The sequence below is a fragment of the Phyllobates terribilis genome, unplaced genomic scaffold (genome assembly GCF_046119375.1).
Source record: "Phyllobates terribilis strain yellow unplaced genomic scaffold, ASM4611937v1 Scaffold_74__1_contigs__length_7073193, whole genome shotgun sequence".
In the NCBI taxonomy this organism is placed as follows: Eukaryota; Metazoa; Chordata; class Amphibia; order Anura; family Dendrobatidae; genus Phyllobates; species Phyllobates terribilis.
In genome coordinates, this window is record NW_027362834.1 from 1,502,568 (window position 1) to 1,528,352 (window position 25,785).

General features: G+C 45.2%; 19 non-coding genes and 1 pseudogene across 19 annotated transcripts; all 20 read left to right on the forward strand.

Moving 5' to 3' along the window:
- Positions 1–6: 6 nt before the first annotated feature.
- LOC141194687 (U2 spliceosomal RNA) lies at positions 7–197 on the forward strand. The gene has a single exon (XR_012267308.1). It is a non-coding gene; the product is annotated as a U2 spliceosomal RNA (small nuclear RNA).
- A 1,122-nt stretch (positions 198–1,319) lies between these two features.
- Positions 1,320–1,510, forward strand: LOC141194688 (U2 spliceosomal RNA). The gene has a single exon (XR_012267309.1). It is a non-coding gene; the product is annotated as a U2 spliceosomal RNA (small nuclear RNA).
- A 1,125-nt stretch (positions 1,511–2,635) lies between these two features.
- Positions 2,636–2,826, forward strand: LOC141196126 (U2 spliceosomal RNA). The gene has a single exon (XR_012268692.1). It is a non-coding gene; the product is annotated as a U2 spliceosomal RNA (small nuclear RNA).
- Positions 2,827–3,947: 1,121 nt separating this feature from the next.
- Positions 3,948–4,138, forward strand: LOC141194689 (U2 spliceosomal RNA). Its single transcript, XR_012267310.1, has one exon. It is a non-coding gene; the product is annotated as a U2 spliceosomal RNA (small nuclear RNA).
- A 1,122-nt stretch (positions 4,139–5,260) lies between these two features.
- LOC141194690 (U2 spliceosomal RNA) lies at positions 5,261–5,451 on the forward strand. The gene has a single exon (XR_012267311.1). It is a non-coding gene; the product is annotated as a U2 spliceosomal RNA (small nuclear RNA).
- Positions 5,452–6,572: 1,121 nt separating this feature from the next.
- LOC141194691 (U2 spliceosomal RNA) lies at positions 6,573–6,763 on the forward strand. The gene has a single exon (XR_012267312.1). It is a non-coding gene; the product is annotated as a U2 spliceosomal RNA (small nuclear RNA).
- A 1,124-nt stretch (positions 6,764–7,887) lies between these two features.
- Positions 7,888–8,078, forward strand: LOC141194692 (U2 spliceosomal RNA). The gene has a single exon (XR_012267313.1). It is a non-coding gene; the product is annotated as a U2 spliceosomal RNA (small nuclear RNA).
- Positions 8,079–9,198: 1,120 nt separating this feature from the next.
- Positions 9,199–9,290, forward strand: LOC141196513 (U2 spliceosomal RNA; annotated as a pseudogene).
- Positions 9,291–10,065: 775 nt separating this feature from the next.
- On the forward strand, positions 10,066–10,260 carry LOC141196329 (U2 spliceosomal RNA). The gene has a single exon (XR_012268881.1). It is a non-coding gene; the product is annotated as a U2 spliceosomal RNA (small nuclear RNA).
- Positions 10,261–11,383: 1,123 nt separating this feature from the next.
- On the forward strand, positions 11,384–11,574 carry LOC141194693 (U2 spliceosomal RNA). Its single transcript, XR_012267314.1, has one exon. It is a non-coding gene; the product is annotated as a U2 spliceosomal RNA (small nuclear RNA).
- A 1,120-nt stretch (positions 11,575–12,694) lies between these two features.
- LOC141195849 (U2 spliceosomal RNA) lies at positions 12,695–12,885 on the forward strand. Its single transcript, XR_012268423.1, has one exon. It is a non-coding gene; the product is annotated as a U2 spliceosomal RNA (small nuclear RNA).
- Positions 12,886–14,007: 1,122 nt separating this feature from the next.
- On the forward strand, positions 14,008–14,198 carry LOC141194694 (U2 spliceosomal RNA). The gene has a single exon (XR_012267315.1). It is a non-coding gene; the product is annotated as a U2 spliceosomal RNA (small nuclear RNA).
- Positions 14,199–15,318: 1,120 nt separating this feature from the next.
- Positions 15,319–15,509, forward strand: LOC141194696 (U2 spliceosomal RNA). Its single transcript, XR_012267317.1, has one exon. It is a non-coding gene; the product is annotated as a U2 spliceosomal RNA (small nuclear RNA).
- Positions 15,510–16,628: 1,119 nt separating this feature from the next.
- LOC141194697 (U2 spliceosomal RNA) lies at positions 16,629–16,819 on the forward strand. The gene has a single exon (XR_012267318.1). It is a non-coding gene; the product is annotated as a U2 spliceosomal RNA (small nuclear RNA).
- A 1,121-nt stretch (positions 16,820–17,940) lies between these two features.
- LOC141194698 (U2 spliceosomal RNA) lies at positions 17,941–18,131 on the forward strand. Its single transcript, XR_012267319.1, has one exon. It is a non-coding gene; the product is annotated as a U2 spliceosomal RNA (small nuclear RNA).
- A 1,124-nt stretch (positions 18,132–19,255) lies between these two features.
- Positions 19,256–19,446, forward strand: LOC141194699 (U2 spliceosomal RNA). Its single transcript, XR_012267320.1, has one exon. It is a non-coding gene; the product is annotated as a U2 spliceosomal RNA (small nuclear RNA).
- Positions 19,447–20,564: 1,118 nt separating this feature from the next.
- Positions 20,565–20,755, forward strand: LOC141194700 (U2 spliceosomal RNA). The gene has a single exon (XR_012267321.1). It is a non-coding gene; the product is annotated as a U2 spliceosomal RNA (small nuclear RNA).
- A 1,121-nt stretch (positions 20,756–21,876) lies between these two features.
- Positions 21,877–22,067, forward strand: LOC141194701 (U2 spliceosomal RNA). Its single transcript, XR_012267322.1, has one exon. It is a non-coding gene; the product is annotated as a U2 spliceosomal RNA (small nuclear RNA).
- Positions 22,068–23,186: 1,119 nt separating this feature from the next.
- Positions 23,187–23,377, forward strand: LOC141194702 (U2 spliceosomal RNA). The gene has a single exon (XR_012267323.1). It is a non-coding gene; the product is annotated as a U2 spliceosomal RNA (small nuclear RNA).
- Positions 23,378–24,502: 1,125 nt separating this feature from the next.
- On the forward strand, positions 24,503–24,693 carry LOC141194703 (U2 spliceosomal RNA). The gene has a single exon (XR_012267324.1). It is a non-coding gene; the product is annotated as a U2 spliceosomal RNA (small nuclear RNA).
- The last annotated feature ends 1,092 nt before the right edge of the window (positions 24,694–25,785 follow it).

Sequence of the window (25,785 nt, forward strand, 5' to 3'; positions counted from 1 at the left end):
CTGGTTATCGCTTCTCGGCCTTTTGGCTAAGATCAAGTGTAGTATCTGTTCTTATCAGTTTAATATCTGATACGTCCCCTATCTGGGGACCATATATTAAATGGATTTTTAGAACAGGGAGATGGAAAAAGAGCTTGCTCTGTCCACTCCACGCATTGACCTGGTATTGCAGTATCTCCAGGACCGGTGCACCCCTTCTTTAATGCAGTTTCTAAAATCAGAAAGAATTGAATTCAATGCTTTTTGTTCATTTTGCTTGTTTGTCGGATTTTGGGATGGACTCTTTGGCTTTGCTTTTCTTCTCCTCATTGGATTTTTCATGTTAAAAGTTGCAGAAGCCAGATGACAAGCTCATTTTGGTTCAACTTCAGCAACTGTGCATTGCATTGCCATGTAATGTAATGTAATGCAATGCTATCTATCTAGCTCTCCCTCTATACTTCCTTTTGGATAAACAGACATATTAGGCAAGCATTTTGGAGCTTTCACCTAAATAACTACAGGTGGTGAGATAAGCTGCACAATATAATTGACCTTTCAGTATATTGTTGCACACACACCATCTATTTAGCAAATGCCCTTGTTATCAACAGCAGCCTTTTAAACTCACCTGAGCTAACAGGTATGTGAGCTGGTTACTCTGCTGCGCTTAAAATTTCTTTTTTGGTTTGCTACAATGCCTTTTCTGAAACGTTGTCTCCCTCTGCTGGAACACTGACTTCTTTCATTTAATGCCTGCAGACTATAAAAGAGAAACCAACCCAAAAAGTTTGGTTGATTAGTCTGTGGCATTCTTTTAAACTGTTGCTTATGGCGGTCTCTGTGAGCTTCTCAGTGACATTCAGCCATCCAGGTATCCCGCCTGCAGTAGACGGAATGTGGCAATGGAACGCTGGCTGCGCGTGTCATAATAGGCTCTGAGCCTTTATATACCTGCGCACAGCAGCAGCCACCTTCAGTCTGCTGCTGGACAGCCAGCAGCAGCAGAAGCAGGAGAGGTAATTAATCAGCAACCCTCCTGCTAAGGGTAGACAGCTGCTCGTTCCACCCCCCCCCCCCGCCTTAATTGGTTCTCCTCCCTTCCAACGGTGTTGAGGCGGGTGGGAACAGCCGGGGGTTGAGGGTACTGTGCTAAAAGAGGTGGAGTTATGCAGATCTAAAACGCGTGGATTGCAGCAGCAGCAAGCCGAAAAGTGCAGGCATGTGAGGGATCTAGAGGTTGACAGCATGTCTTCTTAACGGGAGTCCAGGTGGCCATCTCCACAAATGGACTTTTCAGAATCCTTGGGTGGCACCGTAGTCGGAAACCAATTCTGGTTATCGCTTCTCGGCCTTTTGGCTAAGATCAAGTGTAGTATCTGTTCTTATCAGTTTAATATCTGATACGTCCCCTATCTGGGGACCATATATTAAATGGATTTTTAGAACAGGGAGATGGAAAAAGAGCTTGCTCTGTCCACTCCACGCATTGACCTGGTATTGCAGTATCTCCAGGACCGGTGCACCCCTTCTTTAATGCAGTTTCTAAAATCAGAAAGAATTGAATTCAATGCTTTTTGTTCATTTTGCTTGTTTGTCGGATTTTGGGATGGACTCTTTGGCTTTGCTTTTCTTCTCCTCATTGGATTTTTCATGTTAAAAGTTGCAGAAGCCAGATGACAAGCTCATTTTGGTTCAACTTCAGCAACTGTGCATTACATTGCCATGTAATGTAATGTAATGCAATGCTATCTATCTAGCTCTCCCTCTATACTTCCTTTTGGATAAACAGACATATTAGGCAAGCATTTTGGAGCTTTCACCTAAATAACTACAGGTGGTGAGATAAGCTGCACAATATAATTGACCTTTCAGTATATTGTTGCACACACACCATCTATTTAGCAAATGCCCTTGTTATCAACAGCAGCCTTTTAAACTCACCTGAGCTAACAGGTATGTGAGCTGGTTACTCTGCTGCGCTTAAAATTTCTTTTTTGGTTTGCTACAATGCCTTTTCTGAAACGTTGTCTCCCTCTGCTGGAACACTGACTTCTTTCATTTAATGCCTGCAGACTATAAAAGAGAAACCAACCCAAAAAGTTTGGTTGATTAGTCTGTGGCATTCTTTTAAACTGTTGCTTATGGCGGTCTCTGTGAGCTTCTCAGTGACATTCAGCCATCCAGGTATCCCGCCTGCAGTAGACGGAATGTGGCAATGGAACGCTGGCTGCGCGTGTCATAATAGGCTCTGAGCCTTTATATACCTGCGCACAGCAGCAGCCACCTTCAGTCTGCTGCTGGACAGCCAGCAGCAGCAGCAGCAGGAGAGGTAATTAATCAGCAACCCTCCTGCTAAGGGTAGACAGCTGCTCGTTCCACCCCCCCCCCCCCCCGCCTTAATTGGTTCTCCTCCCTTCCAACGGTGTTGAGGCGGGTGGGAACAGCCGGGGGTTGAGGGTACTGTGCTAAAAGAGGTGGAGTTATGCAGATCTAAAACGCGTGGATTGCAGCAGCAGCAAGCCGAAAAGTGCAGGCATGTGAGGGATCTAGAGGTTGACAGCATGTCTTCTTAACGGGAGTCCAGGTGGCCATCTCCACAAATGGACTTTTCAGAATCCTTGGGTGGCACCGTAGTCGGAAACCAATTCTGGTTATCGCTTCTCGGCCTTTTGGCTAAGATCAAGTGTAGTATCTGTTCTTATCAGTTTAATATCTGATACGTCCCCTATCTGAGGACCATATATTAAATGGATTTTTAGAACAGGGAGATGGAAAAAGAGCTTGCTCTGTCCACTCCACGCATTGACCTGGTATTGCAGTATCTCCAGGACCGGTGCAGCCCTTCTTTAATGCAGTTTCTAAAATCAGAAAGAATTGAATTCAATGCTTTTTGTTCATTTTGCTTGTTTGTCGGATTTTGGGATGGATTCTTTGGCTTTGCTTTTTTTCTCCTCATTGGATTTTTCATGTTAAAAGTTGCAGAAGCCAGATGACAAGCTCATTTTGGTTCAACTTCAGCAACTGTGCATTGCATTGCCATGTAATGTAATATAATGCAATGCTATCTATCTAGCTCTCCCTCTATACTTCCTTTTGGATAAACAGACATATTAGGCAAGCATTTTGGAGCTTTCACCTAATAACTACAGGTGGTGAGATAAGCTGCACAATATAATTGACCTTTCAGTATATTGTTGCACACACACCATCTATTTAGCAAATGCCCTTGTTATCAACAGCAGCGTTTTAAACTCACCTGAGCTAACAGGTATGTGAGCTGGTTACTCTGCTGCGCTTAAAATTTCTTTTTTGGTTTGCTACAATGCCTTTTCTGAAACGTTGTCTCCCTCTGCTGGAACACTGACTTCTTTCATTTAATGCCTGCAGACTATAAAAGAGAAACCAACCCAAAAAGTTTGGTTGATTAGTCTGTGGCATTCTTTTAAACTGTTGCTTATGGCGGTCTCTGTGAGCTTCTCAGTGACATTCAGCCATCCAGGTATCCCGCCTGCAGTAGACGGAATGTGGCAATGGAACGCTGGCTGCGCGTGTCATAATAGGCTCTGAGCCTTTATATACCTGCGCACAGCAGCAGCCACCTTCAGTCTGCTGCTGGACAGCCAGCAGCAGCAGCAGCAGGAGAGGTAATTAATCAGCAACCCTCCTGCTAAGGGTAGACAGCTGCTCGTTCCACCCCCCCCCCCCGCCTTAATTGGTTCTCCTCCCTTCCAACGGTGTTGAGGCGGGTGGGAACAGCCGGGGGTTGAGGGTACTGTGCTAAAAGAGGTGGAGTTATGCAGATCTAAAACACGTGGATTGCAGCAGCAGCAAGCCGAAAAGTGCAGGCATGTGAGGGATCTAGAGGTTGACAGCATGTCTTCTTAACGGGAGTCCAGGTGGCCATCTCCACAAATGGACTTTTCAGAATCCTTGGGTGGCACCGTAGTCGGAAACCAATTCTGGTTATCGCTTCTCGGCCTTTTGGCTAAGATCAAGTGTAGTATCTGTTCTTATCAGTTTAATATCTGATACGTCCCCTATCTGGGGACCATATATTAAATGGATTTTTAGAACAGGGAGATGGAAAAAGAGCTTGCTCTGTCCACTCCACGCATTGACCTGGTATTGCAGTATCTCCAGGACCGGTGCACCCCTTCTTTAATGCAGTTTCTAAAATCAGAAAGAATTGAATTCAATGCTTTTTGTTCATTTTGCTTGTTTGTCGGATTTTGGGATGGACTCTTTGGCTTTGCTTTTCTTCTCCTCATTGGATTTTTCATGTTAAAAGTTGCAGAAGCCAGATGACAAGCTCATTTTGGTTCAACTTCAGCAACTGTGCATTGCATTGCCATGTAATGTAATGTAATGCAATGCTATCTATCTAGCTCTCCCTCTATACTTCCTTTTGGATAAACAGACATATTAGGCAAGCATTTTGGAGCTTTCACCTAAATAACTACAGGTGGTGAGATAAGCTGCACAATATAATTGACCTTTCAGTATATTGTTGCACACACACCATCTATTTAGCAAATGCCCTTGTTATCAACAGCAGCCTTTTAAACTCACCTGAGCTAACAGGTATGTGAGCTGGTTACTCTGCTGCGCTTAAAATTTCTTTTTTGGTTTGCTACAATGCCTTTTCTGAAACGTTGTCTCCCTCTGCTGGAACACTGACTTCTTTCATTTAATGCCTGCAGACTATAAAAGAGAAACCAACCCAAAAAGTTTGGTTGATTAGTCTGTGGCATTCTTTTAAACTGTTGCTTATGGCGGTCTCTGTGAGCTTCTCAGTGACATTCAGCCATCCAGGTATCCCGCCTGCAGTAGACGGAATGTGGCAATGGAACGCTGGCTGCGCGTGTCATAATAGGCTCTGAGCCTTTATATACCTGCGCACAGCAGCAGCCACCTTCAGTCTGCTGCTGGACAGCCAGCAGCAGCAGCAGCAGGAGAGGTAATTAATCAGCAACCCTCCTGCTAAGGGTAGACAGCTGCTCGTTCCACCCCCCCCCCCCGCCTTAATTGGTTCTCCTCCCTTCCAACGGTGTTGAGGCGGGTGGGAACAGCCGGGGGTTGAGGGTACTGTGCTAAAAGAGGTGGAGTTATGCAGATCTAAAACGCGTGGATTGCAGCAGCAGCAAGCCGAAAAGTGCAGGCATGTGAGGGATCTAGAGGTTGACAGCATGTCTTCTTAACGGGAGTCCAGGTGGCCATCTCCACAAATGGACTTTTCAGAATCCTTGGGTGGCACCGTAGTCGGAAACCAATTCTGGTTATCGCTTCTCGGCCTTTTGGCTAAGATCAAGTGTAGTATCTGTTCTTATCAGTTTAATATCTGATACGTCCCCTATCTGGGGACCATATATTAAATGGATTTTTAGAACAGGGAGATGGAAAAAGAGCTTGCTCTGTCCACTCCACGCATTGACCTGGTATTGCAGTATCTCCAGGACCGGTGCACCCCTTCTTTAATGCAGTTTCTAAAATCAGAAAGAATTGAATTCAATGCTTTTTGTTCATTTTGCTTGTTTGTCGGATTTTGGGATGGACTCTTTGGCTTTGCTTTTCTTCTCCTCATTGGATTTTTCATGTTAAAAGTTGCAGAAGCCAGATGACAAGCTCATTTTGGTTCAACTTCAGCAACTGTGCATTGCATTGCCATGTAATGTAATGTAATGCAATGCTATCTATCTAGCTCTCCCTCTATACTTCCTTTTGGATAAACAGACATATTAGGCAAGCATTTTGGAGCTTTCACCTAAATAACTACAGGTGGTGAGATAAGCTGCACAATATAATTGACCTTTCAGTATATTGTTGCACACACACCATCTATTTAGCAAATGCCCTTGTTATCAACAGCAGCCTTTTAAACTCACCTGAGCTAACAGGTATGTGAGCTGGTTATTCTGCTGCGCTTAAAATTTATTTTTTGGTTTGCTACAATGCCTTTTCTGAAACGTTGTCTCCCTCTGCTGGAACACTGACTTCTTTCATTTAATGCCTGCAGACTATAAAAGAGAAACCAACCCAAAAAGTTTGGTTGATTAGTCTGTGGCATTCTTTTAAACTGTTGCTTATGGCGGTCTCTGTGAGCTTCTCAGTGACATTCAGCCATCCAGGTATCCCGCCTGCAGTAGACGGAATGTGGCAATGGAACGCTGGCTGCGCGTGTCATAATAGGCTCTGAGCCTTTATATACCTGCGCACAGCAGCAGCCACCTTCAGTCTGCTGCTGGACAGCCAGCAGCAGCAGCAGCAGGAGAGGTAATTAATCAGCAACCCTCCTGCTAAGGGTAGACAGCTGCTCGTTCCACCCCCCCCCCCGCCTTAATTGGTTCTCCTCCCTTCCAACGGTGTTGAGGCGGGTGGGAAGAGCCGGGGGTTGAGGGTACTGTGCTAAAAGAGGTGGAGTTATGCAGATCTAAAACGCGTGGATTGCAGCAGCAGCAAGCCGAAAAGTGCAGGCATGTGAGGGATCTAGAGGTTGACAGCATGTCTTCTTAACGGGAGTCCAGGTGGCCATCTCCACAAATGGACTTTTCAGAATCCTTGGGTGGCACCGTAGTCGGAAACCAATTCTGGTTATCGCTTCTCGGCCTTTTGGCTAAGATCAAGTGTAGTATCTGTTCTTATCAGTTTAATATCTGATACGTCCCCTATCTGGGGACCATATATTAAATGGATTTTTAGAACAGGGAGATGGAAAAAGAGCTTGCTCTGTCCACTCCACGCATTGACCTGGTATTGCAGTATCTCCAGGACCGGTGCACCCCTTCTTTAATGCAGTTTCTAAAATCAGAAAGAATTGAATTCAATGCTTTTTGTTCATTTTGCTTGTTTGTCGGATTTTGGGATGGACTCTTTGGCTTTGCTTTTCTTCTCCTCATTGGATTTTTCATGTTAAAAGTTGCAGAAGCCAGATGACAAGCTCATTTTGGTTCAACTTCAGCAACTGTGCATTACATTGCCATGTAATGTAATGTAATGCAATGCTATCTATCTAGCTCTCCCTCTATACTTCCTTTTGGATAAACAGACATATTAGGCAAGCATTTTGGAGCTTTCACCTAAATAACTACAGGTGGTGAGATAAGCTGCACAATATAATTGACCTTTCAGTATATTGTTGCACACACACCATCTATTTAGCAAATGCCCTTGTTATCAACAGCAGCCTTTTAAACTCACCTGAGCTAACAGGTATGTGAGCTGGTTACTCTGCTGCGCTTAAAATTTCTTTTTTGGTTTGCTACAATGCCTTTTCTGAAACGTTGTCTCCCTCTGCTGGAACACTGACTTCTTTCATTTAATGCCTGCAGACTATAAAAGAGAAACCAACCCAAAAAGTTTGGTTGATTAGTCTGTGGCATTCTTTTAAACTGTTGCTTATGGCGGTCTCTGTGAGCTTCTCAGTGACATTCAGCCATCCAGGTATCCCGCCTGCAGTAGACGGAATGTGGCAATGGAACGCTGGCTGCGCGTGTCATAATAGGCTCTGAGCCTTTATATACCTGCGCACAGCAGCAGCCACCTTCAGTCTGCTGCTGGACAGCCAGCAGCAGCAGCAGGAGAGGTAATTAATCAGCAACCCTCCTGCTAAGGGTAGACAGCTGCTCGTTCCACCCCCCCCCCCCCCCCCGCCTTAATTGGTTCTCCTCCCTTCCAACGGTGTTGAGGCGGGTGGGAACAGCCGGGGGTTGAGGGTACTGTGCTAAAAGAGGTGGAGTTATGCAGATCTAAAACGCGTGGATTGCAGCAGCAGCAAGCCGAAAAGTGCAGGCATGTGAGGGATCTAGAGGTTGACAGCATGTCTTCTTAACGGGAGTCCAGGTGGCCATCTCCACAAATGGACTTTTCAGAATCCTTGGGTGGCACCGTAGTCGGAAACCAATTCTGGTTATCGCTTCTCGGCCTTTTGGCTAAGATCAAGTGTAGTATCTGTTCTTATCAGTTTAATATCTGATACGTCCCCTATCTGGGGACCATATATTAAATGGATTTTTAGAACAGGGAGATGGAAAAAGAGCTTGCTCTGTCCACTCCACGCATTGACCTGGTATTGCAGTATCTCCAGGACCGGTGCACCCCTTCTTTAATGCAGTTTCTAAAATCAGAAAGAATTGAATTCAATGCTTTTTGTTCATTTTGCTTGTTTGTCGGATTTTGGGATGGATTCTTTGGCTTTGCTTTTCTTCTCCTCATTGGATTTTTCATGTTAAAAGTTGCAGAAGCCAGATGACAAGCTCATTTTGGTTCAACTTCAGCAACTGTGCATTGCATTGCCATGTAATGTAATGTAATGCAATGCTATCTATCTAGCTCTCCCTCTATACTTCCTTTTGGATAAACAGACATATTAGGCAAGCATTTTGGAGCTTTCACCTAAATAACTACAGGTGGTGAGATAAGCTGCACAATATAATTGACCTTTCAGTATATTGTTGCACACACACCATCTATTTAGCAAATGCCCTTGTTATCAACAGCAGCCTTTTAAACTCACCTGAGCTAACAGGTATGTGAGCTGGTTACTCTGCTGCGCTTAAAATTTCTTTTTTGGTTTGCTACAATGCCTTTTCTGAAACGTTGTCTCCCTCTGCTGGAACACTGACTTCTTTCATTTAATGCCTGCAGACTATAAAATATAAATCAACCCAAAAAGTTTGGTTGATTAGTCTGTGGCATTCTTTTAAACTGTTGCTTATGGCGGTCTCTGTGAGCTTCTCAGTGACATTCAGCCATCCAGGTATCCTGCCTGCAGTAGACGGAATGTGGCAATGGAACGCTGGCTGCGCGTGTCATAATAGGCTCTGAGCCTTTATATACCTGCGCACAGCAGCAGCCACCTTCAGTCTGCTGCTGGACAGCCAGCAGCAGCAGCAGCAGGAGAGGTAATTAATCAGCAACCCTCCTGCTAAGGGTAGACAGCTGCTCGTTCCACCCCCCCCCCGCCTTAATTGGTTCTCCTCCCTTCCAACGGTGTTGAGGCGGGTGGGAACAGCCGGGGGTTGAGGGTACTGTGCTAAAAGAGGTGGAGTTATGCAGATCTAAAACGCGTGGATTGCAGCAGCAGCAAGCCGAAAAGTGCAGGCATGTGAGGGATCTAGAGGTTGACAGCATGTCTTCTTAACGGGAGTCCAGGTGGCCATCTCCACAAATGGACTTTTCAGAATCCTTGGGTGGCACCGTAGTCGGAAACCAATTCTGGTTATCGCTTCTCGGCCTTTTGGCTAAGATCAAGTGTAGTATCTTTCGAAAAGGCGGTTTTGGATGTTGGCCGCCCTAGTAGATTGATACATTATGCACACTGGGGTTTAGGCGCTTGTTAGTACGCCAGGTGGCTAATATAGTCATCTGGTGGAAAGCATGGCCCCCCAGGATCGACGCCATTGGGCCGGGGAAGATCGAAAGCCCGAAGTGTGAAGTGCCCCAGGAGTGGTGACCCTGGGGTGCCTTAACTCACTGGGATTGGGAACCCCACTTGAGTTTATGGCACATTTGCACAAGCACTTCAAATTTTCTTTCTTCGCACACACCCTTATTCCGGGCCTTCTGGCCTTAGGATGGGGAATTTTTCAATTCCCGGTTGAAGGTCCGGGCAGTATTATACTGTGAAACCTTCACTATTTATTTAATTTCTTTGTCACTGTGTGTCCACTTATTCACGTGTGTCACGTCCTACTAGGATTTTGTCGGGATGCGGTTCCCTTACGGGTTCCTCTCTTGGCAGGTCTAGGGGGGGAGTGTGTTGCCATCAGGTTCCGCTCCCCCATGAACCCCCCTGGCTCTCCTCTTTCGGGAGGAGAGCGTTGTTGGCTCCCCTCTTCCGGGAGGGGAGCACAGTCTTTGGCTCCCAGTGCCTTGTTCGGGTGAGAACTCGGGCAGGTGCTGGGGGTATGATTGGGTCGCCTCTGGCTTCGGCTGGAGGTGGCTTTTTGTCCCTGTTCCTCGCTGTGGCCTTTTGGTTCGGAGGGACGGGGAATGGTTTGGGGGACCCTTCTCCTTTTGGAGAGGGTTTCAAGAAGACCAGCATCCTAGTGCACTTTTTTTGTGGCACTTGTCACTTTTTTAAGCGCACTCGGGTTTTGTACACGAATTCGGGCTTTAAATATTTTTTTATCTGTTCTTATCAGTTTAATATCTGATACGTCCCCTATCTGGGGACCATATATTAAATGGATTTTTAGAACAGGGAGATGGAAAAAGAGCTTGCTCTGTCCACTCCACGCATTGACCTGGTATTGCAGTATCTCCAGGACCGGTGCACCCCTTCTTTAATGCAGTTTCTAAAATCAGAAAGAATTGAATTCAATGCTTTTTGTTCATTTTGCTTGTTTGTCGGATTTTGGGATGGACTCTTTGGCTTTGCTTTTCTTCTCCTCATTGGATTTTTCATGTTAAAAGTTGCAGAAGCCAGATGACAAGCTCATTTTGGTTCAACTTCAGCAACTGTGCATTGCATTGCCATGTAATGTAATGTAATGCAATGCTATCTATCTAGCTCTCCCTCTATACTTCCTTTTGGATAAACAGACATATTAGGCAAGCATTTTGGAGCTTTCACCTAAATAACTACAGGTGATGAGATAAGCTGCACAATATAATTGACCTTTCAGTATATTGTTGCACACACACCATCTATTTAGCAAATGCCCTTGTTATCAACAGCAGCCTTTTAAACTCACCTGAGCTAACAGGTATGTGAGCTGGTTACTCTGCTGCGCTTAAAATTTCTTTTTTGGTTTGCTACAATGCCTTTTCTGAAACGTTGTCTCCCTCTGCTGGAACACTGACTTCTTTCATTTAATGCCTGCAGACTATAAAAGAGAAACCAACCCAAAAAGTTTGGTTGATTAGTCTGTGGCATTCTTTTAAACTGTTGCTTATGGCGGTCTCTGTGAGCTTCTCAGTGACATTCAGCCATCCAGGTATCCCGCCTGCAGTAGACGGAATGTGGCAATGGAACGCTGGCTGCGCGTGTCATAATAGGCTCTGAGCCTTTATATACCTGCGCACAGCAGCAGCCACCTTCAGTCTGCTGCTGGACAGCCAGCAGCAGCAGCAGCAGGAGAGGTAATTAATCAGCAACCCTCCTGCTAAGGGTAGACAGCTGCTCGTTCCACCCCCCCCCCCCCGCCTTAATTGGTTCTCCTCCCTTCCAACGGTGTTGAGGCGGGTGGGAACAGCCGGGGGTTGAGGGTACTGTGCTAAAAGAGGTGGAGTTATGCAGATCTAAAACGCGTGGATTGCAGCAGCAGCAAGCCGAAAAGTGCAGGCATGTGAGGGATCTAGAGGTTGACAGCATGTCTTCTTAACGGGAGTCCAGGTGGCCATCTCCACAAATGGACTTTTCAGAATCCTTGGGTGGCACCGTAGTCGGAAACCAATTCTGGTTATCGCTTCTCGGCCTTTTGGCTAAGATCAAGTGTAGTATCTGTTCTTATCAGTTTAATATCTGATACGTCCCCTATCTGGGGACCATATATTAAATGGATTTTTAGAACAGGGAGATGGAAAAAGAGCTTGCTCTGTCCACTCCACGCATTGACCTGGTATTGCAGTATCTCCAGGACCGGTGCACCCCTTCTTTAATGCAGTTTCTAAAATCAGAAAGAATTGAATTCAATGCTTTTTGTTCATTTTGCTTGTTTGTCGGATTTTGGGATGGACTCTTTGGCTTTGCTTTTCTTCTCCTCATTGGATTTTTCATGTTAAAAGTTGCAGAAGCCAGATGACAAGCTCATTTTGGTTCAACTTCAGCAACTGTGCATTGCATTGCCATGTAATGTAATGTAATGCAATGCTATCTATCTAGCTCTCCCTCTATACTTCCTTTTGGATAAACAGACATATTAGGCAAGCATTTTGGAGCTTTCACCTAAATAACTACAGGTGGTGAGATAAGCTGCACAATATAATTGACCTTTCAGTATATTGTTGCACACACACCATCTATTTAGCAAATGCCCTTGTTATCAACAGCAGCCTTTTAAACTCACCTGAGCTAACAGGTATGTGAGCTGGTTACTCTGCTGCGCTTAAAATTTCTTTTTTGGTTTGCTACAATGCCTTTTCTGAAACGTTGTCTCCCTCTGCTGGAACACTGACTTCTTTCATTTAATGCCTGCAGACTATAAAAGAGAAACCAACCCAAAAAGTTTGGTTGATTAGTCTGTGGCATTCTTTTAAACTGTTGCTTATGGCGGTCTCTGTGAGCTTCTCAGTGACATTCAGCCATCCAGGTATCCCGCCTGCAGTAGACGGAATGTGGCAATGGAACGCTGGCTGCGCGTGTCATAATAGGCTCTGAGCCTTTATATACCTGCGCACAGCAGCAGCCACCTTCAGTCTGCTGCTGGACAGCCAGCAGCAGCAGCAGCAGGAGAGGTAATTAATCAGCAACCCTCCTGCTAAGGGTAGACAGCTGCTCGTTCCACCCCCCCCCCGCCTTAATTGGTTCTCCTCCCTTCCAACGATGTTGAGGCGGGTGGGAACAGCCGGGGGTTGAGGGTACTGTGCTAAAAGAGGTGGAGTTATGCAGATCTAAAACGCGTGGATTGCAGCAGCAGCAAGCCGAAAAGTGCAGGCATGTGAGGGATCTAGAGGTTGACAGCATGTCTTCTTAACGGGAGTCCAGGTGGCCATCTCCACAAATGGACTTTTCAGAATCCTTGGGTGGCACCGTAGTCGGAAACCAATTCTGGTTATCGCTTCTCGGCCTTTTGGCTAAGATCAAGTGTAGTATCTGTTCTTATCAGTTTAATATCTGATACGTCCCCTATCTGGGGACCATATATTAAATGGATTTTTATAACAGGGAGATGGAAAAAGAGCTTGCTCTGTCCACTCCAAGCATTGACCTGGTATTGCAGTATCTCCAGGACCGGTGCACCCCTTCTTTAATGCAGTTTCTAAAATCAGAAAGAATTGAATTCAATGCTTTTTGTTCATTTTGCTTGTTTGTCGGATTTTGGGATGGACTCTTTGGCTTTGCTTTTCTTCTCCTCATTGGATTTTTCATGTTAAAAGTTGCAGAAGCCAGATGACAAGCTCATTTTGGTTCAACTTCAGCAACTGTGCATTGCATTGCCATGTAATGTAATGTAATGCAATGCTATCTATCTAGCTCTCCCTCTATACTTCCTTTTGGATAAACAGACATATTAGGCAAGCATTTTGGAGCTTTCACCTAAATAACTACAGGTGGTGAGATAAGCTGCACAATATAATTGACCTTTCAGTATATTGTTGCACACACACCATCTATTTAGCAAATGCCCTTGTTATCAACAGCAGCCTTTTAAACTCACCTGAGCTAACAGGTATGTGAGCTGGTTACTCTGCTGCGCTTAAAATTTCTTTTTTGGTTTGCTACAATGCCTTTTCTGAAACGTTGTCTCCCTCTGCTGGAACACTGACTTCTTTCATTTAATGCCTGCAGACTATAAAAGAGAAACCAACCCAAAAAGTTTGGTTGATTAGTCTGTGGCATTCTTTTAAACTGTTGCTTATGGCGGTCTCTGTGAGCTTCTCAGTGACATTCAGCCATCCAGGTATCCCGCCTGCAGTAGACGGAATGTGGCAATGGAACGCTGGCTGCGCGTGTCATAATAGGCTCTGAGCCTTTATATACCTGCGCACAGCAGCAGCCACCTTCAGTCTGCTGCTGGACAGCCAGCAGCAGCAGCAGCAGGAGAGGTAATTAATCAGCAACCCTCCTGCTAAGGGTAGACAGCTGCTCGTTCCACCCCCCCCCCCCGCCTTAATTGGTTCTCCTCCCTTCCAACGGTGTTGAGGCGGGTGGGAACAGCCGGGGGTTGAGGGTACTGTGCTAAAAGAGGTGGAGTTATGCAGATCTAAAACGCGTGGATTGCAGCAGCAGCAAGCCGAAAAGTGCAGGCATGTGAGGGATCTAGAGGTTGACAGCATGTCTTCTTAACGGGAGTCCAGGTGGCCATCTCCACAAATGGACTTTTCAGAATCCTTGGGTGGCACCGTAGTCGGAAACCAATTCTGGTTATCGCTTCTCGGCCTTTTGGCTAAGATCAAGTGTAGTATCTGTTCTTATCAGTTTAATATCTGATACGTCCCCTATCTGGGGACCATATATTAAATGGATTTTTAGAACAGGGAGATGGAAAAAGAGCTTGCTCTGTCCACTCCACGCATTGACCTGGTATTGCAGTATCTCCAGGACCGGTGCACCCCTTCTTTAATGCAGTTTCTAAAATCAGAAAGAATTGAATTCAATGCTTTTTGTTCATTTTGCTTGTTTGTCGGATTTTGGGATGGACTCTTTGGCTTTGCTTTTCTTCTCCTCATTGGATTTTTCATGTTAAAAGTTGCAGAAGCCAGATGACAAGCTCATTTTGGTTCAACTTCAGCAACTGTGCATTGCATTGCCATGTAATGTAATGTAATGCAATGCTATCTATCTAGCTCTCCCTCTATACTTCCTTTTGGATAAACAGACATATTAGGCAAGCATTTTGGAGCTTTCACCTAAATAACTACAGGTGGTGAGATAAGCTGCACAATATAATTGACCTTTCAGTATATTGTTGCACACACACCATCTATTTAGCAAATGCCCTTGTTATCAACAGCAGCCTTTTAAACTCACCTGAGCTAACAGGTATGTGAGCTGGTTACTCTGCTGCGCTTAAAATTTCTTTTTTGGTTTGCTACAATGCCTTTTCTGAAACGTTGTCTCCCTCTGCTGGAACACTGACTTCTTTCATTTAATGCCTGCAGACTATAAAAGAGAAACCAACCCAAAAAGTTTGGTTGATTAGTCTGTGGCATTCTTTTAAACTGTTGCTTATGGCGGTCTCTGTGAGCTTCTCAGTGACATTCAGCCATCCAGGTATCCCGCCTGCAGTAGACGGAATGTGGCAATGGAACGCTGGCTGCGCGTGTCATAATAGGCTCTGAGCCTTTATATACCTGCGCACAGCAGCAGCCACCTTCAGTCTGCTGCTGGACAGCCAGCAGCAGCAGCAGCAGGAGAGGTAATTAATCAGCAACCCTCCTGCTAAGGGTAGACAGCTGCTCGTTCCACCCCCCCCCCGCCTTAATTGGTTCTCCTCCCTTCCAACGGTGTTGAGGCGGGTGGGAACAGCCGGGGGTTGAGGGTACTGTGCTAAAAGAGGTGGAGTTATGCAGATCTAAAACGCGTGGATTGCAGCAGCAGCAAGCCGAAAAGTGCAGGCATGTGAGGGATCTAGAGGTTGACAGCATGTCTTCTTAACGGGAGTCCAGGTGGCCATCTCCACAAATGGACTTTTCAGAATCCTTGGGTGGCACCGTAGTCGGAAACCAATTCTGGTTATCGCTTCTCGGCCTTTTGGCTAAGATCAAGTGTAGTATCTGTTCTTATCAGTTTAATATCTGATACGTCCCCTATCTGGGGACCATATATTAAATGGATTTTTAGAACAGGGAGATGGAAAAAGAGCTTGCTCTGTCCACTCCACGCATTGACCTGGTATTGCAGTATCTCCAGGACCGGTGCACCCCTTCTTTAATGCAGTTTCTAAAATCAGAAAGAATTGAATTCAATGCTTTTTGTTCATTTTGCTTGTTTGTCGGATTTTGGGATGGACTCTTTGGCTTTGCTTTTCTTCTCCTCATTGGATTTTTCATGTTAAAAGTTGCAGAAGCCAGATGACAAGCTCATTTTGGTTCAACTTCAGCAACTGTGCATTGCATTGCCATGTAATGTAATGTAATGCAATGCTATCTATCTAGCTCTCCCTCTATACTTCCTTTTGGATAAACAGACATATTAGGCAAGCATTTTGGAGCTTTCACCTAAATAACTACAGGTGGTGAGATAAGCTGCACAATATAATTGACCTTTCAGTATATTGTTGCACACACACCATCTATTTAGCAAATGCCCTTGTTATCAACAGCAGCCTTTTAAACTCACCTGAGCTAACAGGTATGTGAGCTGGTTACTCTGCTGCGCTTAAAATTTCTTTTTTGGTTTGCTACAATGCCTTTTCTGAAACGTTGTCTCCCTCTGCTGGAACACTGACTTCTTTCATTTAATGCCTGCAGACTATAAAAGAGAAACCAACCCAAAAAGTTTGGTTGATTAGTCTGTGGCATTCTTTTAAACTGTTGCTTATGGCGGTCTCTGTGAGCTTCTCAGTGACATTCAGCCATCCAGGTATCCCGCCTGCAGTAGACGGAATGTGGCAATGGAACGCTGGCTGCGCGTGTCATAATAGGCTCTGAGCCTTTATATACCTGCGCACAGCAGCAGCCACCTTCAGTCTGCTGCTGGACAGCCAGCAGCAGCAGCAGCAGGAGAGGTAATTAATCAGCAACCCTCCTGCTAAGGGTAGACAGCTGCTCGTTCCACCCCCCCCCGCCTTAATTGGTTCTCCTCCCTTCCAACGGTGTTGAGGCGGGTGGGAACAGCCGGGGGTTGAGGGTACTGTGCTAAAAGAGGTGGAGTTATGCAGATCTAAAACGCGTGGATTGCAGCAGCAGCAAGCCGAAAAGTGCAGGCATGTGAGGGATCTAGAGGTTGACAGCATGTCTTCTTAACGGGAGTCCAGGTGGCCATCTCCACAAATGGACTTTTCAGAATCCTTGGGTGGCACCGTAGTCGGAAACCAATTCTGGTTATCGCTTCTCGGCCTTTTGGCTAAGATCAAGTGTAGTATCTGTTCTTATCAGTTTAATATCTGATACGTCCCCTATCTGGGGACCATATATTAAATGGATTTTTAGAACAGGGAGATGGAAAAAGAGCTTGCTCTGTCCACTCCACGCATTGACCTGGTATTGCAGTATCTCCAGGACCGGTGCACCCCTTCTTTAATGCAGTTTCTAAAATCAGAAAGAATTGAATTCAATGCTTTTTGTTCATTTTGCTTGTTTGTCGGATTTTGGGATGGACTCTTTGGCTTTGCTTTTCTTCTCCTCATTGGATTTTTCATGTTAAAAGTTGCAGAAGCCAGATGACAAGCTCATTTTGGTTCAACTTCAGCAACTGTGCATTGCATTGCCATGTAATGTAATGTAATGCAATGCTATCTATCTAGCTCTCCCTCTATACTTCCTTTTGGATAAACAGACATATTAGGCAAGCATTTTGGAGCTTTCACCTAAATAACTACAGGTGGTGAGATAAGCTGCACAATATAATTGACCTTTCAGTATATTGTTGCACACACACCATCTATTTAGCAAATGCCCTTGTTATCAACAGCAGCCTTTTAAACTCACCTGAGCTAACAGGTATGTGAGCTGGTTACTCTGCTGCGCTTAAAATTTCTTTTTTGGTTTGCTACAATGCCTTTTCTGAAACGTTGTCTCCCTCTGCTGGAACACTGACTTCTTTCATTTAATGCCTGCAGACTATAAAAGAGAAACCAACCCAAAAAGTTTGGTTGATTAGTCTGTGGCATTCTTTTAAACTGTTGCTTATGGCGGTCTCTGTGAGCTTCTCAGTGACATTCAGCCATCCAGGTATCCCGCCTGCAGTAGACGGAATGTGGCAATGGAACGCTGGCTGCGCGTGTCATAATAGGCTCTGAGCCTTTATATACCTGCGCACAGCAGCAGCCACCTTCAGTCTGCTGCTGGACAGCCAGCAGCAGCAGCAGCAGGAGAGGTAATTAATCAGCAACCCTCCTGCTAAGGGTAGACAGCTGCTCGTTCCACCCCCCCCCCCGCCTTAATTGGTTCTCCTCCCTTCCAACGGTGTTGAGGCGGGTGGGAACAGCCGGGGGTTGAGGGTACTGTGCTAAAAGAGGTGGAGTTATGCAGATCTAAAACGCGTGGATTGCAGCAGCAGCAAGCCGAAAAGTGCAGGCATGTGAGGGATCTAGAGGTTGACAGCATGTCTTCTTAACGGGAGTCCAGGTGGCCATCTCCACAAATGGACTTTTCAGAATCCTTGGGTGGCACCGTAGTCGGAAACCAATTCTGGTTATCGCTTCTCGGCCTTTTGGCTAAGATCAAGTGTAGTATCTGTTCTTATCAGTTTAATATCTGATACGTCCCCTATCTGGGGACCATATATTAAATGGATTTTTAGAACAGGGAGATGGAAAAAGAGCTTGCTCTGTCCACTCCACGCATTGACCTGGTATTGCAGTATCTCCAGGACCGGTGCACCCCTTCTTTAATGCAGTTTCTAAAATCAGAAAGAATTGAATTCAATGCTTTTTGTTCATTTTGCTTGTTTGTCGGATTTTGGGATGGACTCTTTGGCTTTGCTTTTCTTCTCCTCATTGGATTTTTCATGTTAAAAGTTGCAGAAGCCAGATGACAAGCTCATTTTGGTTCAACTTCAGCAACTGTGCATTGCATTGCCATGTAATGTAATGTAATGCAATGCTATCTATCTAGCTCTCCCTCTATACTTCCTTTTGGATAAACAGACATATTAGGCAAGCATTTTGGAGCTTTCACCTAAATAACTACAGGTGGTGAGATAAGCTGCACAATATAATTGACCTTTCAGTATATTGTTGCACACACACCATCTATTTAGCAAATGCCCTTGTTATCAACAGCAGCCTTTTAAACTCACCTGAGCTAACAGGTATGTGAGCTGGTTACTCTGCTGCGCTTAAAATTTCTTTTTTGGTTTGCTACAATGCCTTTTCTGAAACGTTGTCTCCCTCTGCTGGAACACTGAATTCTTTCATTTAATGCCTGCAGACTATAAAAGAGAAACCAACCCAAAAAGTTTGGTTGATTAGTCTGTGGCATTCTTTTAAACTGTTGCTTATGGCGGTCTCTGTGAGCTTCTCAGTGACATTCAGCCATCCAGGTATCCCGCCTGCAGTAGACGGAATGTGGCAATGGAACGCTGGCTGCGCATGTCATAATAGGCTCTGAGCCTTTATATACCTGCGCACAGCAGCAGCCACCTTCAGTCTGCTGCTGGACAGCCAGCAGCAGCAGCAGCAGGAGAGGTAATTAATCAGCAACCCTCCTGCTAAGGGTAGACAGCTGCTCGTTCCACCCCCCCCCCCCCCGCCTTAATTGGTTCTCCTCCCTTCCAACGGTGTAGAGGCGGGTGGGAACAGCCGGGGGTTGAGGGTACTGTGCTAAAAGAGGTGGAGTTATGCAGATCTAAAACGCGTGGATTGCAGCAGCAGCAAGCCGAAAAGTGCAGGCATGTGAGGGATCTAGAGGTTGACAGCATGTCTTCTTAACGGGAGTCCAGGTGGCCATCTCCACAAATGGACTTTTCAGAATCCTTGGGTGGCACCGTAGTCGGAAACCAATTCTGGTTATCGCTTCTCGGCCTTTTGGCTAAGATCAAGTGTAGTATCTGTTCTTATCAGTTTAATATCTGATACGTCCCCTATCTGGGGACCATATATTAAATGGATTTTTAGAACAGGGAGATGGAAAAAGAGCTTGCTCTGTCCACTCCACGCATTGACCTGGTATTGCAGTATCTCCAGGACCGGTGCACCCCTTCTTTAATGCAGTTTCTAAAATCAGAAAGAATTGAATTCAATGCTTTTTGTTCATTTTGCTTGTTTGTCGGATTTTGGGATGGACTCTTTGGCTTTGCTTTTCTTCTCCTCATTGGATTTTTCATGTTAAAAGTTGCAGAAGCCAGATGACAAGCTCATTTTGGTTCAACTTCAGCAACTGTGCATTGCATTGCCATGTAATGTAATGTAATGCAATGCTATCTATCTAGCTCTCCCTCTATACTTCCTTTTGGATAAACAGACATATTAGGCAAGCATTTTGGAGCTTTCACCTAAATAACTACAGGTGGTGAGATAAGCTGCACAATATAATTGACCTTTCAGTATATTGTTGCACACACACCATCTATTTAGCAAATGCCCTTGTTATCAACAGCAGCCTTTTAAACTCACCTGAGCTAACAGGTATGTGAGCTGGTTACTCTGCTGCGCTTAAAATTTCTTTTTTGGTTTGCTACAATGCCTTTTCTGAAACGTTGTCTCCCTCTGCTGGAACACTGACTTCTTTCATTTAATGCCTGCAGACTATAAAAGAGAAACCAACCCAAAAAGTTTGGTTGATTAGTCTGTGGCATTCTTTTAAACTGTTGCTTATGGCGGTCTCTGTGAGCTTCTTAGTGACATTCAGCCATCCAGGTATCCCGCCTGCAGTAGACGGAATGTGGCAATGGAACGCTGGCTGCGCGTGTCATAATAGGCTCTGAGCCTTTATATACCTGCGCACAGCAGCAGCCACCTTCAGTCTGCTGCTGGACAGCCAGCAGCAGCAGCAGCAGGAGAGGTAATTAATCAGCAACCCTCCTGCTAAGGGTAGACAGCTGCTCGTTCCACCCCCCCCCCCGCCTTAATTGGTTCTCCCTTCCAACGGTGTTGAGGCGGGTGGGAACAGCCGGGGGTTGAGGGTACTGTGCTAAAAGAGGTGGAGTTATGCAGATCTAAAACGCGTGGATTGCAGCAGCAGCAAGCCGAAAAGTGCAGGCATGTGAGGGATCTAGAGGTTGACAGCATGTCTTCTTAACGGGAGTCCAGGTGGCCATCTCCACAAATGGACTTTTCAGAATCCTTGGGTGGCACCGTAGTCGGAAACCAATTCTGGTTATCGCTTCTCGGCCTTTTGGCTAAGATCAAGTGTAGTATCTGTTCTTATCAGTTTAATATCTGATACGTCCCCTATCTGGGGACCATATATTAAATGGATTTTTAGAACAGGGAGATGGAAAAAGAGCTTGCTCTGTCCACTCCACGCATTGACCTGGTATTGCAGTATCTCCAGGACCGGTGCACCCCTTCTTTAATGCAGTTTCTAAAATCAGAAAGAATTGAATTCAATGCTTTTTGTTCATTTTGCTTGTTTGTCGGATTTTGGGATGGACTCTTTGGCTTTGCTTTTCTTCTCCTCATTGGATTTTTCATGTTAAAAGTTGCAGAAGCCAGATGACAAGCTCATTTTGGTTCAACTTCAGCAACTGTGCATTGCATTGCCATGTAATGTAATGTAATGCAATGCTATCTATCTAGCTCTCCCTCTATACTTCCTTTTGGATAAACAGACATATTAGGCAAGCATTTTGGAGCTTTCACCTAAATAACTACAGGTGGTGAGATAAGCTGCACAATATAATTGACCTTTCAGTATATTGTTGCACACACACCATCTATTTAGCAAATGCCCTTGTTATCAACAGCAGCCTTTTAAACTCACCTGAGCTAACAGGTATGTGAGCTGGTTACTCTGCTGCGCTTAAAATTTCTTTTTTGGTTTGCTACAATGCCTTTTCTAAAACGTTGTCTCCCTCTGCTGGAACACTGACTTCTTTCATTTAATGCCTGCAGACTATAAAAGAGAAACCAACCCAAAAAGTTTGGTTGATTAGTCTGTGGCATTCTTTTAAACTGTTGCTTATGGCGGTCTCTGTGAGCTTCTCAGTGACATTCAGCCATCCAGGTATCCCGCCTGCAGTAGACGGAATGTGGCAATGGAACGCTGGCTGCGCGTGTCATAATAGGCTCTTAGCCTTTATATACCTGCGCACAGCAGCAGCCACCTTCAGTCTGCTGCTGGACAGCCAGCAGCAGCAGCAGCAGGAGAGGTAATTAATCAGCAACCCTCCTGCTAAGGGTAGACAGCTGCTCGTTCCACCCCCCCCCCCGCCTTAATTGGTTCTCCTCCCTTCCAACGGTGTTGAGGCGGGTGGGAACAGCCGGGGGTTGAGGGTACTGTGCTAAAAGAGGTGGAGTTATGCAGATCTAAAACGCGTGGATTGCAGCAGCAGCAAGCCGAAAAGTGCAGGCATGTGAGGGATCTAGAGGTTGACAGCATGTCTTCTTAACGGGAGTCCAGGTGGCCATCTCCACAAATGGACTTTTCAGAATCCTTGGGTGGCACCGTAGTCGGAAACCAATTCTGGTTATCGCTTCTCGGCCTTTTGGCTAAGATCAAGTGTAGTATCTGTTCTTATCAGTTTAATATCTGATACGTCCCCTATCTGGGGACCATATATTAAATGGATTTTTAGAACAGGGAGATGGAAAAAGAGCTTGCTCTGTCCACTCCACGCATTGACCTGGTATTGCAGTATCTCCAGGACCGGTGCACCCCTTCTTTAATGCAGTTTCTAAAATCAGAAAGAATTGAATTCAATGCTTTTTGTTCATTTTGCTTGTTTGTCGGATTTTGGGATGGACTCTTTGGCTTTGCTTTTCTTCTCCTCATTGGATTTTTCATGTTAAAAGTTGCAGAAGCCAGATGACAAGCTCATTTTGGTTCAACTTCAGCAACTGTGCATTGCATTGCCATGTAATGTAATGTAATGCAATGCTATCTATCTAGCTCTCCCTCTATACTTCCTTTTGGATAAACAGACATATTAGGCAAGCATTTTGGAGCTTTCACCTAAATAACTACAGGTGGTGAGATAAGCTGCACAATATAATTGACCTTTCAGTATATTGTTGCACACACACCATCTATTTAGCAAATGCCCTTGTTATCAACAGCAGCCTTTTAAACTCACCTGAGCTAACAGGTATGTGAGCTGGTTACTCTGCTGCGCTTAAAATTTCTTTTTTGGTTTGCTACAATGCCTTTTCTGAAACGTTGTCTCCCTCTGCTGGAACACTGACTTCTTTCATTTAATGCCTGCAGACTATAAAAGAGAAACCAACCCAAAAAGTTTGGTTGATTAGTCTGTGGCATTCTTTTAAACTGTTGCTTATGGCGGTCTCTGTGAACTTCTCAGTGACATTCAGCCATCCAGGTATCCCGCCTGCAGTAGACGGAATGTGGCAATGGAACGCTGGCTGCGCGTGTCATAATAGGCTCTGAGCCTTTATATACCTGCGCACAGCAGCAGCCACCTTCAGTCTGCTGCTGGACAGCCAGCAGCAGCAGCAGCAGGAGAGGTAATTAATCAGCAACCCTCCTGCTAAGGGTAGACAGCTGCTCGTTCCACCCCCCCCCCGCCTTAATTGGTTCTCCTCCCTTCCAACGGTGTTGAGGCGGGTGGGAACAGCCGGGGGTTGAGGGTACTGTGCTAAAGAGGTGGAGTTATGCAGATCTAAAACGCGTGGATTGCAGCAGCAGCAAGCCGAAAAGTGCAGGCATGTGAGGGATCTAGAGGTTGACAGCATGTCTTCTTAACGGGAGTCCAGGTGGCCATCTCCACAAATGGACTTTTCAGAATCCTTGGGTGGCACCGTAGTCGGAAACCAATTCTGGTTATCGCTTCTCGGCCTTTTGGCTAAGATCAAGTGTAGTATCTGTTCTTATCAGTTTAATATCTGATACGTCCCCTATCTGGGGACCATATATTAAATGGATTTTTAGAACAGGGAGATGGAAAAAGAGCTTGCTCTGTCCACTCCACGCATTGACCTGGTATTGCAGTATCTCCAGGACCGGTGCACCCCTTCTTTAATGCAGTTTCTAAAATCAGAAAGAATTGAATTCAATGCTTTTTGTTCATTTTGCTTGTTTGTCGGATTTTGGGATGGACTCTTTGGCTTTGCTTTTCTTCTCCTCATTGGATTTTTCATGTTAGAAGTTGCAGAAGCCAGATGACAAGCTCATTTTGGTTCAACTTCAGCAACTGTGCATTGCATTGCCATGTAATGTAATGTAATGCAATGCTATCTATCTAGCTCTCCCTCTATACTTCCTTTTGGATAAACAGACATATTAGGCAAGCATTTTGGAGCTTTCACCTAAATAACTACAGGTGGTGAGATAAGCTGCACAATATAATTGACCTTTCAGTATATTGTTGCACACACACCATCTATTTAGCAAATGCCCTTGTTATCAACAGCAGCCTTTTAAACTCACCTGAGCTAACAGGTATGTGAGCTGGTTACTCTGCTGCGCTTAAAATTTCTTTTTTGGTTTGCTACAATGCCTTTTCTGAAACGTTGTCTCCCTCTGCTGGAACACTGACTTCTTTCATTTAATGCCTGCAGACTATAAAAGAGAAACCAACCCAAAAAGTTTGGTTGATTAGTCTGTGGCATTCTTTTAAACTGTTGCTTATGGCGGTCTCTGTGAGCTTCTCAGTGACATTCAGCCATCCAGGTATCCCGCCTGCAGTAGACGGAATGTGGCAATGGAACGCTGGCTGCGCGTGTCATAATAGGCTCTGAGCCTTTATATACCTGCGCACAGCAGCAGCCACCTTCAGTCTGCTGCTGGACAGCCAGCAGCAGCAGCAGCAGGAGAGGTAATTAATCAGCAACCCTCCTGCTAAGGGTAGACAGCTGCTCGTTCCACCCCCCCCCCCCCCCGCCTTAATTGGTTCTCCTCCCTTCCAACGGTGTTGAGGCGGGTGGGAACAGCCGGGGGTTGAGGGTACTGTGCTAAAAGAGGTGGAGTTATGCAGATCTAAAACGCGTGGATTGCAGCAGCAGCAAGCCGAAAAGTGCAGGCATGTGAGGGATCTAGAGGTTGACAGCATGTCTTCTTAACGGGAGTCCAGGTGGCCATCTCCACAAATGGACTTTTCAGAATCCTTGGGTGGCACCGTAGTCGGAAACCAATTCTGGTTATCGCTTCTCGGCCTTTTGGCTAAGATCAAGTGTAGTATCTGTTCTTATCAGTTTAATATCTGATACGTCCCCTATCTGGGGACCATATATTAAATGGATTTTTAGAACAGGGAGATGGAAAAAGAGCTTGCTCTGTCCACTCCACGCATTGACCTGGTATTGCAGTATCTCCAGGACCGGTGCACCCCTTCTTTAACCGGTTCCCGACCGCCCACTGTAGATAAACGTCGGCGCTTGCCGGGCTCTGTGCAGCGCCGACGTTTAAAAACGGTGGGCGGTCTCGCAGTGCTCAGGACCCCCAGGGTCCTGCAAGCGCTGCGATTCCGGTGCAGAGCGTTAGCTCTGACAGGGAACATCATCGGGACCTGATTAGATCAGGTCCCAGTGATGTTAACCCTTAGCTGTCTTCTATATGCTGTGATCTATAGTGATCGCGGCATATAGGAGACAGCAGGAGGAGAGGGGGTCGTCAACTTACCTCTCCGAAGACCTCCGAGTCCTTCCAGGACCTGGGGTTGCTATGGCAGCTGGAGGTCACATGACCGCCTCCAGCTCTGCCATATATGGTGTCCTGTCTGGCTCAGCTGCAGCTGTAGCCAGACAGGAGACTCTGACTGAAACAGTCAGGGAAGATCTCATGTAATGTAATATATGTCTATTACATTACATGAGATCAGAGATCAGAAAAATAAAAATTAATGTCCCATACAGGGACTAAGAAAAAATGTGAAAAAAAGTAAAAAAAAAGTTTTTAAACTATTAATAAAAAAAATCACAAAATAAATAAATAAAATATTAAACCAATAAATCCGTATATTTTTACAAAACCAAAAAAAGTACACATATTTGGTATCGCCGCGTCCGAAACAACCCGAGCTATAAAACTGTCACACTAATTAACTCCTTCTGTGCACACCGTAATAAAAATAAATAAAAAACGGAGCAAAAAAATATGCTTTTTCATCATATTGCCAAACAAAAAGTGGAAAAAAATGCGATCAAAAAACAAAATAGAAATAAAAATGGTACCACTGAAAACGTCATCTTGTTACGCAAAAAAAAAGCCGCCATACAGCTCCATCAGCCGAAAAATAAAAAAGTTATAGCGCTCAGAATAAAGCAATGCAAAAAAAATATTTTTTTCTATAAAATAGTTTTATTGTGTAAAAGCGCCAAAACATAAAAAAAATACAGTAAGTGTAGTATCGCTGTAAACGTACTGACCCGAAGAATAACGCTGCCTGATCACTTTTACCACACGCAGAACGGCATAAAAAAAAAA